Here is a 12,500-nt window from a genome sequence, read left to right on the forward strand (position 1 = left end):
TCCTCTCTCCTCCTCTCTCCTCCTCTCTTCTCCTCCTCTCTCCTCCTCTCTCCCCCTCTCCTCCTCTCTTCTCCTCTCTCCTCCTCTCTCCTCCTCTCTCCCCCTCTCTTCTCCTCTCTCCTCCTCTCTCGTTCTGTCCATCTGGATTTGAGGAATGGGGGAAATGTGACAAACAGACGTAGCTTGCCCCCCCACCACCACTTTCCCTCCCTCCCTCCCTCCCTCCCTCTTCCCTCTCCATTCCTGATCAGATGGTACTTTCTCTTTCTTTTCCTTTTCTCCGTTCGTTCCAGACACACACCACATGTGTTCTACAGCATCCTCTGTGTATACAGACACACACACACACACACACACACACACACACACACACACTGACTCAGCCAAAGGATAGACAGTATGAAGTATTTAACGCTGCATAAACACATTCTCACAACACGTGTTTTCTGCCCCCCCTGTAGGCTGAGAGATGGTACTGCATCAGCAAAACACATTAAAGCAGGAGAGAGACCCCAGCTGGTCGCGTCCAGTAGCACCTGTTAACCTCCCCAGGGCAGTGTGGCAGAGGCCATGTTGGAAAGCCATCAGACCAGCCAACCAGCAGCAGCAGCAGAGCTGGGGGTGGGGTCAGAGGTCACAGGTCAACAATGCTGAGCTATGGCTTGGACAACCAGGATCAGGGGTCAGGGACCATGGGGTGAACGTTTTACAGACTTGCAGCACCTGCATGTTGTGTGTGTGTGTGTGTGCGTGCGTGCGTGAGTGCCTGTGTGTGTGTGTGTGTGGGTTCGTAGGTGTACGTGTGTCTGATTTGATCTGGTGTACATGAGTTTAGGTTTTATTTGTTACTGTACATAAAACATCATACGGATGTGCCTCTGTTTTCCCTGTGCAACAGGGCACATCTGCATGCCATGGTGCGGGTGTATTTTCAAGGGACATTCCTGTCTCTCTGTGGGTAAGTGTTTTAAGATGCTCTCTCTCTCTCTTTCTCCCACCCCCACCCCCCCTCTCTCTCTCTCTCTCTCTCTCTCTCTCTCTCTCTCTCTCTCACTCTCCTTCTCTCTCTCTCTAAAGCTTTGGTGGGCCCTTTGAAAGCCTCTTAAATCTCTCAGGCTGAGTTGAGCCACCAACACAGGCTTCATCAGCTTCACACAACCCCCCCCACAAAGCGGCTCTTACAACCACCGAGACATAGGGGGGGAAACATGGGGGGAGATGGGAGGGGGAGAGGAGAGAAGAGTGGAGAGGGGGAGAGATGGAATATAGGAGGAAAAAAGAACAGAAAGTCAAGAGGGAGGGAGGGGAGACCTGCTGTTGTTTTCCTGGTGAGACCCGAGGCTGTTTATCTTTCTCGAGGCGTTGGAACAACAATCCCTTCCACATCATCAAACAGGAGGGTGTGCGTGTGTGTGTGTGTGTCTGTCTGTGTGTGTGTGTGTGTGTGTGTGTGTGCGTGCGTGCATGCGTGCCTGCGGGTGTGGTGGGTGCGTGCGTTTGTGTGTGAGTGTGAGTGTGAGTGTGTGTGTGTGTGTGTGTTAGTACGATTGAATGTTTGACTGAGAGTCTGAGTTTCTCTAGTAGAACAATTACAGGGGGGGGGGGGGGGGGGAGGAGATGTGTGAGGGAGATCCCCCCCCCCCTCCCCCCGCCTCCCCTTTAGAACAACAGTAGAACAGTGATAACAGCTGTTCAAATCACCATAAGGAGTTAGCAACTGGGCAACAAAAAACAAGCTACTAACAACTCCTCTCCTTTCTGTCTCTGACGGGGACAACAACTCTCCTGGGGACAATGCACGAAACTACTAGACTGTATCAAGTGATCTCTTGGGTGACATAATATTATAGTTATGCTGCATATTGAATGCCGTCAAACTGCATCCTCACGGTGCATGGTACATATCAAATCAAAGTCTGGCTGCAGTCATGTGACTGAGGGCGGGGGGCGGGGGGCGGGGGGCTAGCGGGGGGGCTAGCTGCACCAGCTGGGTGGCTAATATTGGCCCTCCTGATGCAGGTGTGTGCCACTGAGTTGTTACGGGTTGGGGGGGCGGGGCGGGGCGGGGCGGAGGGGGGGCTGTTGCTGCCCGGGCTGCTTTCAGGTCCCTCTTCCATTTCGGCAGTGGCTGCTGGGCTCTTGTGTTGCGGGGTTTGCTGTAGGCCCTCCCAGGGCAGGCGTGCGTCCCAAGGCAGTATGGGGCTGGGATGGTGGTAGTGCTGGGGCTCTGGGTGGTTACAGGCTCTTTCTGCAGCCCACCCCCCCCCCCCCCCCCCACCCCCCCATCCCCCTGATGTCTGTCTAGTAGTGGGCCATGACAGAGTGGGCTGGGTGGACGCACGCACACGCACACGCACGCACACACGCACGCGCACACGCCCACGCAGACGCACACCCACACCCACACACACGTACACACACACACACACACGTACACACACACACACACACACACACACACACAAGCAGACCTTTAGATGTACTGGGGGCCTCAGGCGACCTGCTTTATGCACATGTTCTCCTGCTGTTTACTGTATTTAAACAGATTGATTTTTGGTTTTCCACAGCCTTCAAATCCTGTGTTTTCCTCTTCCTTCTTCTCCATATCTGCTCAGCCTGAGGGGCTCTGAGACATATCTGCTCAGCCTGAGGGGCTCTGAGACATATCTGCTTAGCCTGAGGGGCTCTGAGACATTCTGCTTAGCCTGAGGGGCTCTGAGACATATCTGCTTAGCCTGAGGGGCTCTGAGACATTCATATCTGCTTAGCCTGAGGGGCTCTGAGACATATCTGCTTAGCCTGAGGGGCTCTGAGACATATCTGCTTAGCCTGAGGGGCTCTGAGACATATCTGCTCAGCCTGAGGGGCTCTGAGACATATCTGCTTAGCCTGAGGGGCTCTGAGACATTCATATCTGCTTAGCCTGAGGGGCTCTGAGACATATCTGCTTAGCCTGAGGGGCTCTGAGACATATCTGCTTAGCCTGAGGGGCTCTGAGACATATCTGCTTAGCCTGAGGGGCTCTGAGACATATCTGCTTAGCCTGAGGGGCTCTGAGACATATCTGCTTAGCCTGAGGGGCTCCGAGACATTCAAAACAAAAACAGTTCCTGAAATCATCTTGGCTGACTTTATTTTGTAAAAAACATGTTATACCTACAAATACATTTGATTTGATGATTTGATTTAAGAATGCCAAGTCCAAGATGGAATAGCATTACAAATTAATGTCAACCTCACCTCTGCCATGGCCGTGGGAGATGTGGAGGGCCATAGACATCTAAGGACCATTCTAGTTGAGTATTGCTACCGAGTATTGCTACTTCAGAGAGGTCTCATCGTTATTCTATTGCCATCTGCTGGAGGAAGTACGCCAGTACAGTATGTGATTACCCGTGTGACATGATACTGAGGATGTTCAAAAGTGAAATAAAGCTGATGCTTGTGACATATTCCATGTTTTTTTGCTGTCCCTTGATTCCATGTTTTTCGCTGTCCCTGAACATATAAAGTACAGTGTGATGAATATATTTTCCCAGCCAGGGCAAGGACACAAGTATGCCATGCTCTGAATGCAGACAGCCTTCTGTGTGGGGTGACAACTGTTAAAGCAATGTTAATGTAAGACAAACTAGAAAGACAACATGTTATGAATTGTACAATGTTGATTTATTCAACTATAGACAATGGGGATAAGATTGATGGGTGAACTGATACCTGTGAGAGGACAGGGGGAGCAGACAGAAGGCTACACATTCTGGTGCTTGATCATAATAAATATGTAGGTGATAGGCATACTGTTTGCTTTACTTACTACCAACTACCAACAATTTCCTAGAGCAAGTCTATAAATTGTGTAAAGGTCAGGGCCGGTTCTAGCCATAGCCGAACTAGGCGATCGCCTGCCCTATGCCTTTCATAATAGACACCCCATCAACAACAACAACAACAACAACAAGCACAACTACAGCCTGCAGACATCCCATCAACATCAACTGGAACATATCCTGAGGTATGGGAGTATATCAAGGCAGCACCTACAATCATACTCCCGCCTAGAGCCGGCCCTGGGTGTGAGAGACGCCACCGCAGTCTTCCCAAGGTAAAATAGACACTAAAGTACAGTACATTGGGACATAAATGAATGAATGAATGAATGAATGAATGAATGAATGAATGAATGAATGGTCTTTATTGTCATTGCTACAGTACAGGTACCAAACAACGAAATTTAGGAGGGGTGGCTCCCCTGGTGTTAGGAAAGAAAAAAAACTTTAAAAAAACACAAGAAGGGAAGGAGCTGGTTTACATAAATAAAGGCTATGTACACTATCCACTATACTATACTCTACAGATAGACGACTAGGGTTGTCATATTGCACATAGTGTTATTGCACATTTATTTAAAGTGTCGCAGTTTGCAGGCTTGAAATTTACATATTTGTGCCTCAGCACTACACCTGATTTTTTCAGTCCAGCAGCTGCCATCAATCCGTCCAGACTGTCCAGGGCCCAGAACCTAGGTCTTTGCTGTGTTCAGGGCCTGGACGGCCCTGGGGTAGAAGCTGTTCTTCAGTCTGTTTGTCCTTGCGGCCATGGTCCTGAACCGCCTTTTCGAGGGCAGCCGGGTAAAGTGTTCGTACCCAGGGTGGGTTGGGTCCCTGGAGATCTTGGAGGCCTTCCTGAGACAGCGTGTGTTGTACAGCTCTTCCAGAGAGGGGAGGGGGGCGCCGGTGATCTTCTGGGCTGTTCTCACGACTCTCTGTAGCGCATTTCTCTCCGCGGTTGTGCAGCTGGAGAACCAGTTGCAGATGCCGTAGGTGAGGATGCTCTCCACTGCGCCGCGGTAGAAGGTCACCAGTATCTCCTGCTTGCTGTGTTCCTTCCTGAGGACTCTCAGGATGTAGAGCCGCTGTTGTGCCTTCTTGATGGTGGCTTTTGTGTTGTCCTTCCAGGCCAGGTCATCCTGCATGTGCACCCCCAGGAATCGGAGGGTTTTACTACTTAAGTAAGGTAACGAAGTATTTGTACTTCGTTACTTGACACCTCTGCTAATGATACAACACACGCACGTACGCACGCACGCACGCACGCACGCACGCACGCACGCACGCACGCACGCACGCACGCACGCACGCACGCACACACACACACACACACACACACACACACACACACACACACACACACACACACACACACAATAACTGAGACACACAGCCAGATTCTAAAACAACTCTTTATTGGCCAATGTACAGAAAGTGCTGTAGTGACCAGTTTAAGGAAACAAAAAAACAGACCAAAGAAAAAGTAAAAAAAGAAAGAAAAAAGAAGTAAAAATAAAAGAAGGTTTTACACATTTTACAAGGTTCATATTTATTTTCCTCCTCTTCTTCTTCTTAAACAGACGTTGGGAGAACATCAGGGTTCAATGCAAAGTCCACCAAAGGTTTTCTTTTAGGGGGGGGGGGGGCAGGTGTAAGGGGAGTGACGTCACAAGCACAGGTGTCACAGCAGATGAGGTAACCTTAAACAACTTTTGAGAACTTCACATGAACAATGTAGCTATACACAGAGTCTTAGAGACATGGCTCTTCCCCCCAGCTAGAACCAAAGGAGTTAGGAGTGTTTGACAGTGAGAGACAGATAACTCGTGAGCTTAGAATTATAAGGTTCTATCTCCGTTTAGGGCAGTTCAGAGATATTGAGCGTCAAAGTTTTTACATTCCATTATGTTTTGTGAGATGGAACCTTTGTATTTTATGAATTACTAACTCAAAAATGTCAACATTTTAAAAATAACACCACACAGGCATTAATAAACACCTAATGGATCAGATTATGTAAAAAACTCAATTCTGACAAAAATGGAGATAGAACCTTATAATTCTAACGTCACAAACTGCTACTGTAGGTACAGGGGAAGGCTCTCAGTCAGTCATTGGGTACCAGGATTACCTACAGATACAAGATACTATTGTTAAAGATGGGGGTGGAGGGGGGGTTGCTGGTTATGACTACATACAAGTAAAGACGACTATAAATGCCCTTTACATACAGTTCAACTGGAACATTGAAGACTGATCGAGTTGTGCAACTGTCCCTCAAATTAGTTTCCGTGTGTAAAATATGCTACTGTAATCATTTCAATTCTCACAGGTTGAAGGAACAGCATCCTATGTCTGTTGTTAAATCTGAGCCGATCTGAATCATTTGAATGTTATGAAGCAAACACACAGAAGGGGTCGTGTTTGGGATGAACATGTATAGATTCATTAGGGCTGGTTTTGGTGCGCATATTTGGGTGTGCATACAGATGGGGGAAAGGCGGAGTTTGCTGGGTTCAGGATGGGACTCACCTACTCTAGGCAGTATTTACAGGTCAGAGGAGCATATACACATGTACAAGGATCATCCTCTCTCCTAGTGTGTCCAAAACATAACCAAAGAAATTAAACCCTTTACTCTGTAAATATGACATTGGCAATAACGCACCAGTCGAAAACAAAACAAAGATTTCTTTAGTGCCATTTGAATTATGCCATATATCTTTTAAATCAACCGGGCATCATCTCCAGGCATAACAATAAGCAGTGATAAAATAAAATATATTCCATTGCAACAAATCAAAAAATATTTCAGGTATTAAAATACTGCAAATCAATGCAATAAATATTATTGACTATCTTCAATTTTAATGCATTTAATTATTTGATCTCACAGAAGGTACACAGATACCAAGGATAGTAGTTCCCTACACCATCTTCAACTACCTATGGGAGAGGAACCACAAAGGAGCACGAAGATCACAACTCCTCCAGAGATTTTAGGACCCTGAAATAGTAGGTGGAAAAACAGATGTTCGACAAGCAAATTTCAGTAGTATATTTTCATATCTCAGTATAAAACAGTAGGTATTTTTAGGTAAGATGTAAGCTTTTGGACTGGGACGTAAGACCAAGATCACTGGGTACTATGACTGTGTTGGAGTTCCACAGGGTTAAGCAATTAACACCAGATGCTTCAAAACATAATGGTACAGAGTCTTTTAGACGGAGCTACAGGCTGGATCATGACTAGTACAGTATATGTGTGTGTGTGTGTGTGTGTGTGTGTGTGTGTATGTGTGTGTGTGTGTGTGTGTGTGTGTGTGTGTGTGTGTTTCTGAAATATCACTTCACATAGCATTATCGCATAACCATTCTCACCAGTAGGGGGAGACGTTACCTAACTCTTAGAGCCACAATTGTATTTTCTTTCTATTCAATCAATTGATTTCCTGGTTCTGTGTGCGCATGTGTCAGCATGTGTGTGTATGTGTATGTATTCAGTAGGATAATGTAGAGTTGGCCCAATCGAGCTGACCCTCTTGCTCCCCTGTTGCACCCTGGGAACTCTGGCCTCCTCCTCTTCCTCTTCCTCACTGTCGTCCAACTCTGCGCTGGTGATGTCGTCTTCGTCCTCCTCTTCGTCTTCCTCCTCCTCTTCCTCACTGGCCTCTTCTTCCTCAGAGGCTTGAGGCTCCTTGAAGTTCTGAATCAGAAAGATGAGAGGTTTCTTACTACAGAGTAGTACAACCTACAGTGTTCCACATCTCCAATCCTGTATCCTCTCTCTCTTTTACTTCCACCGCTCTCTCTCTCTCTTCTCCTTCCCTTAACTGGCCGTCTCTCTCAATTCCATCCAATGAATCCAAATCTAACTCCTCAGTCCCTCTTACTTTCTCCCATAATAGTCAACACTGTTCTCTATCCAGACCAGTGGCGGACTCAGGCTGTTTGAAGGGCAGGGGCGAAAAGAAAAAAGGGCACCTACTGCACAACATGGGACCCCATCAGTGCACATGGTCAAGTTTTAGACCATTGGAAGGGCAGCTCAAAAGGGCACTTTAGTGCGATGTTTTTCAACTGTGGAGGCACATGGTGAAGTTTAGACCATTGGAGGGGCACTAATAGGGAACGTCCTCTCATTTTCGCCACTCAAAAGGGGAAACATTTTTGCATTTTTGCATTTTTCGCCCCCCCACCCTGAGTCCGCCAGTGATCCAGACACTCTATCCAGACCCTGGTCCCTACAGTATCTCTTCGATACCTCCTACCCTCTCATACATACTGTACTTCCCACTCTACCCCCCCTCCTGTCGCTCTCTCTGACCTCCATAGGATTGACTGTGATGGTGAGAGCCGAGTCGTCCCAGTCCAGCTCTCTCTCCTTGGCAGTGTCCGAGCTCTTTCCTTCCTGTTGGTGGGTCAGGTGGATGCGGTAGATGCCTAGCACCACCACCACCACTAGGGTGGCGGTACAGATCACTATCACCACCGTGGCAGCACTGGGGACGCCTGGGGAGAGAGGAAGAGGAGCAGGAACAGTTAGACCGAGGCGCTCTCAGGCACGCAGGTACGCATGCAGGCACGCACATATACACGCGCAAGCACGAACATACACACACACATACACACACACACACACAAACACACACACACACACACACACACACAGACAGACAGATCTGTGCCCTCTTGCAATATCATCAAACACATTGCACTTGCTGTACCCGGCAGACAATGTATGTGTGTGTGTTCTATTAGTGTGTGAATGCATTTACAGAGGGCCCTCTTTTCATGAATAATTCAATTCAATCTGTTCTTTACGTCTGTGAAGGAATGTTACCCTCAGATGTTACACACTCTCAGAGAATCTTACATGCAGTGATGTGTGTGTGTGTGTGTGTGTGTGTGTGTGTGTGTGTGTGTGTGTGTGTGTGTGTGTGTGTGATGCACTCACTTTTCACACACTACTTGTGGGTCAAAACAGTGAGGTTGTCCCTGGGAAAATATTGTGAAAGATGGGGGTGGAGGGGGGGGGGTTCTGTTTATGACCACAGAAAATGAAAGATAGAAATGCCCTTTACCTAGGAGGAAGTTTTAAACATTGAAGACTGTTCAAGTTGTGTAACTGCCCCCAGAATTAGTTTCCATGTGTCAAAGATGCTAGTGTAATCATTGAGTTAATTTAGTATGCTGTCTCCCATCACAAGATGATGAATGTCCTGTTCTCTTCACCCCTCTCTCACTCTCTGTTTCTCTGGCTGCGTACTGTAACCATATTCCTCTTAAGCTAATGGTCTATCTCCTTCCCTAACTCTCTCTCTCACTCACTCACACACACACACACACACACACACACACACACACACACACACACACACACACACACTCTAACAGCAGTAGCCATAGAGCTCTCCAGGACACTAAGCTGACCCATTTGAGTTGGATGAATAATTAAGGTAGAGCATTCAGTGGGATCTGTACTAGATTAGGATCTGGAGGCCCATTTTCACCATGCTCTCTTTAACTATTGATTTTAGCTGTGATAGTGGTTCACATTGATTCTAAGGACCCAGTGTATCTGCTGGGCTGACTCACAGGTGAGCAGGACATGTTTTGGTATATGCTTGGTAACTTTGAAACTTGAAATGAATCATGACCTAGAATACTTCAAATAGTTCTGCCTTTACAGCGGCAATCTGGGAACTGGCATTTGAGGACTTTTAAATGATTTCTATACTGTATAGCCATTGATTATTGAAGAATGTAACTTGAGTCCCATTCACACCTAGGAATGTAGTGGGTTATTGCTGGAGAGGGTTCGGTGTGAATGGGTCTACCCACTAAAATCCTCTCCAGCAATTGCCGAGCTACGAACCTATTAGAAAGCTGACTCATTTAGTGGGCCAACCCACTCAATCTCAAGCCCTTTTAAAATGGGTCACTGATTGGTTAAAATAGCAAGCCTTCACAAAATATGTGAGGAATGGTTGATTTTGCTTTGAATATCTTCATTCTCTGAGCAACAATACAAAAATACAAAATTACATCTTAACTAGACCTAACACTATAGCCTAGACCTAGCCTAACACTATAGCCTCTAGTTTAAAAACAAGTGTACATTAAACATGTTGTCCCACTCAAATGATGTAGCCCCCCTCTATAAAAGGAGTTGGATGATGGATTATTTGCTATTAGGATACTATCATACTAACTCTTTTGATATAAGACGCCTTTACTTCAAACACAGATTCTATGAATAGCCTAAGACCAAATATTTGCACAGGAAAATGATTTGGTTACAAATGCAACTGGCTATACCTAGGTTACCCAACTCTGGTTTCCATATTGATACAGTTTCTGTATTAAATTATGCTGCATAACAGCCTTCACTCACAAAATATTCCCAAGTTCATTAGCTATTAGAGAATTTCTATGGCCGAATTTTCCCCATCGTATTGTCCGAATTGGGATAATCTGTGTAATTTTATAAAGTCTGCATCTGTATAGTTGAGATACACATCGCTTACACATTTTCATTTATAAATCACTTACACATTTCATATTATGCCTCAATTATGATTTTGAAATCTTTCTTGCCATTTCCACGGCTCTGACCAATAGTAATCCTTTTAATGGACGTGTCACCGGTATCTAAGGCATCTTGACTTCCTATTGGTCTACCCGCAAGTCTCCACTCATTGGACGTGTCATGTATCTACGGCATCTTGACTTCCTATTGGTCTACCCGCAAGTCTCCACTCATTGGACGTGTCACCTGTATCTAAGGCATCTTGACTTCCTATTGGTCTACCTGCAAGTCTCCACTCATTGGAGGATTTTTTCCTGAGGTAAATGTAAGGAGACACTTGACAGAGCTTCATCATTGACATCTGATCGTCTTCGCGGTAGGTTTTCTGTTCAATTCAACTTGTTTTCTATCTAAAAATATGATAGCTACATGTTTGTCTTGTATCCAGCGGCTTTTGATTAGAAATATAGTCTGATTCTCTAACAATCTTACCGAATTATTATATACATATTTGTTGCTGTTGTCATCCTTAGCTACATTTCTCAAAAACTACGAACTGGCTAGCTAGAGTTGACTAGTAACTCTGACAGTCATGTGGATGTTGAGCTCTGTTTCAATGTTGGGTGAATTGATTTGGAACGGTGAAGAGGTTATTACATTACTGGCGCTCTCAGAGCGAATTTACGAACGCAGCTGTGATATTCTGACGTGTAGCAAGAATATATACTGTATATGAATGATGAGCCACACACTGGATATCAACTTGACTCTTTAGTTATTAGACGTGCTCGCATTACAGAATATGCATTGACTACCTCTAGACTCCGCGGGACGGAGTCTTGACTGTGTATCGTGTCTACCACCAGGTGGCAGTAGGTGGTCTAAACATTACAGCAGACATTGACTCTTCCCGTTCTGCTTTCGGCGCCAAAGAAGTTTACCTCAGAAGCCTCGAGACAGCGGAGACACACGACAGAGACGCAAGGAGAAAAGGTTAATATACATTATTATGTCTTAAACAGGCTAATATGCTACATTATTATGTCTTAAACAGGCTAATATGCTACATTAGTATGTATTAAACAGGCTAATATGCTACATTAGTATGTATTAAACAGGGTAATATGCTACATTATTATGTATTAAACAGGCTAATATGCTACATTATTATGTATTAAACAGGGTAATATGCTACATTAGTATGTCTTAAACAGGCTAATATGCTACATTAGTATGTATTAAACAGGCTAATATGCTACATTAGTATGTATTAAACAGGGTAATATGCTACATTATTATGTATTAAACAGGCTAATATGCTACATTATTATGTATTAAACAGGGTAATATGCTACATTAGTATGTCTTAAACAGGCTAATATGCTACATTAGTATGTATTAAACAGGCTAATATGCTACATTAGTATGTATTAAACAGGGTAATATGCTACATTATTATGTATTAAACAGGCTAATATGCTACATTATTATGTATTAAACAGGGTAATATGCTACATTAGTATGTCTTAAACAGGCTAATATGCTACATTAGTATGTATTAAACAGGCTAATATGCTACATTAGTATGTCTTAAACAGGCTAATATGCTACATTATTATGTCTTAAACAGGCTAATATGCTACATTAGTATGTCTTAAACAGGCTAATATGCTACATTAGTATGTCTTAAACAGGCTAATATGCTACATTATTATGTCTTAAACAGGCTAATATGCTACATTATTATGTCTTAAACAGGCTAATATGCTACATTAGTATGTCTTAAACAGGCTAATATGCTACATTAGTATGTCTTAAACAGGCTAATATGCTACATTAGTATGTATTAAACAGGCTAATATGCTACATTATTATGTATTAAACAGGCTAATATGCTACATTAGTATGTATTAAACAGGCTAATATGCTATAGTTATTATACATTATTATGTATTAAACAGGCTAATATGCTTGTCGACGGTTGACAGCACACAGCTAACTACTAGCTAATGTATCTACTACATACCAAAGTTAAACTGCTGGTAAAAACACAAATAACGCCTAACATAAATGACAACTAGTAGTTTAGCCAGGTCCTAGCATGAATTATTTGTTCTCATGACGACTGATGTATAGATGAT

This window comes from Nansenia antarctica, assembly GCF_963989245.1.
Source record: "Nansenia antarctica genome assembly, chromosome: 17".
Classification (NCBI taxonomy): domain Eukaryota; kingdom Metazoa; phylum Chordata; class Actinopteri; order Argentiniformes; family Microstomatidae; genus Nansenia; species Nansenia antarctica.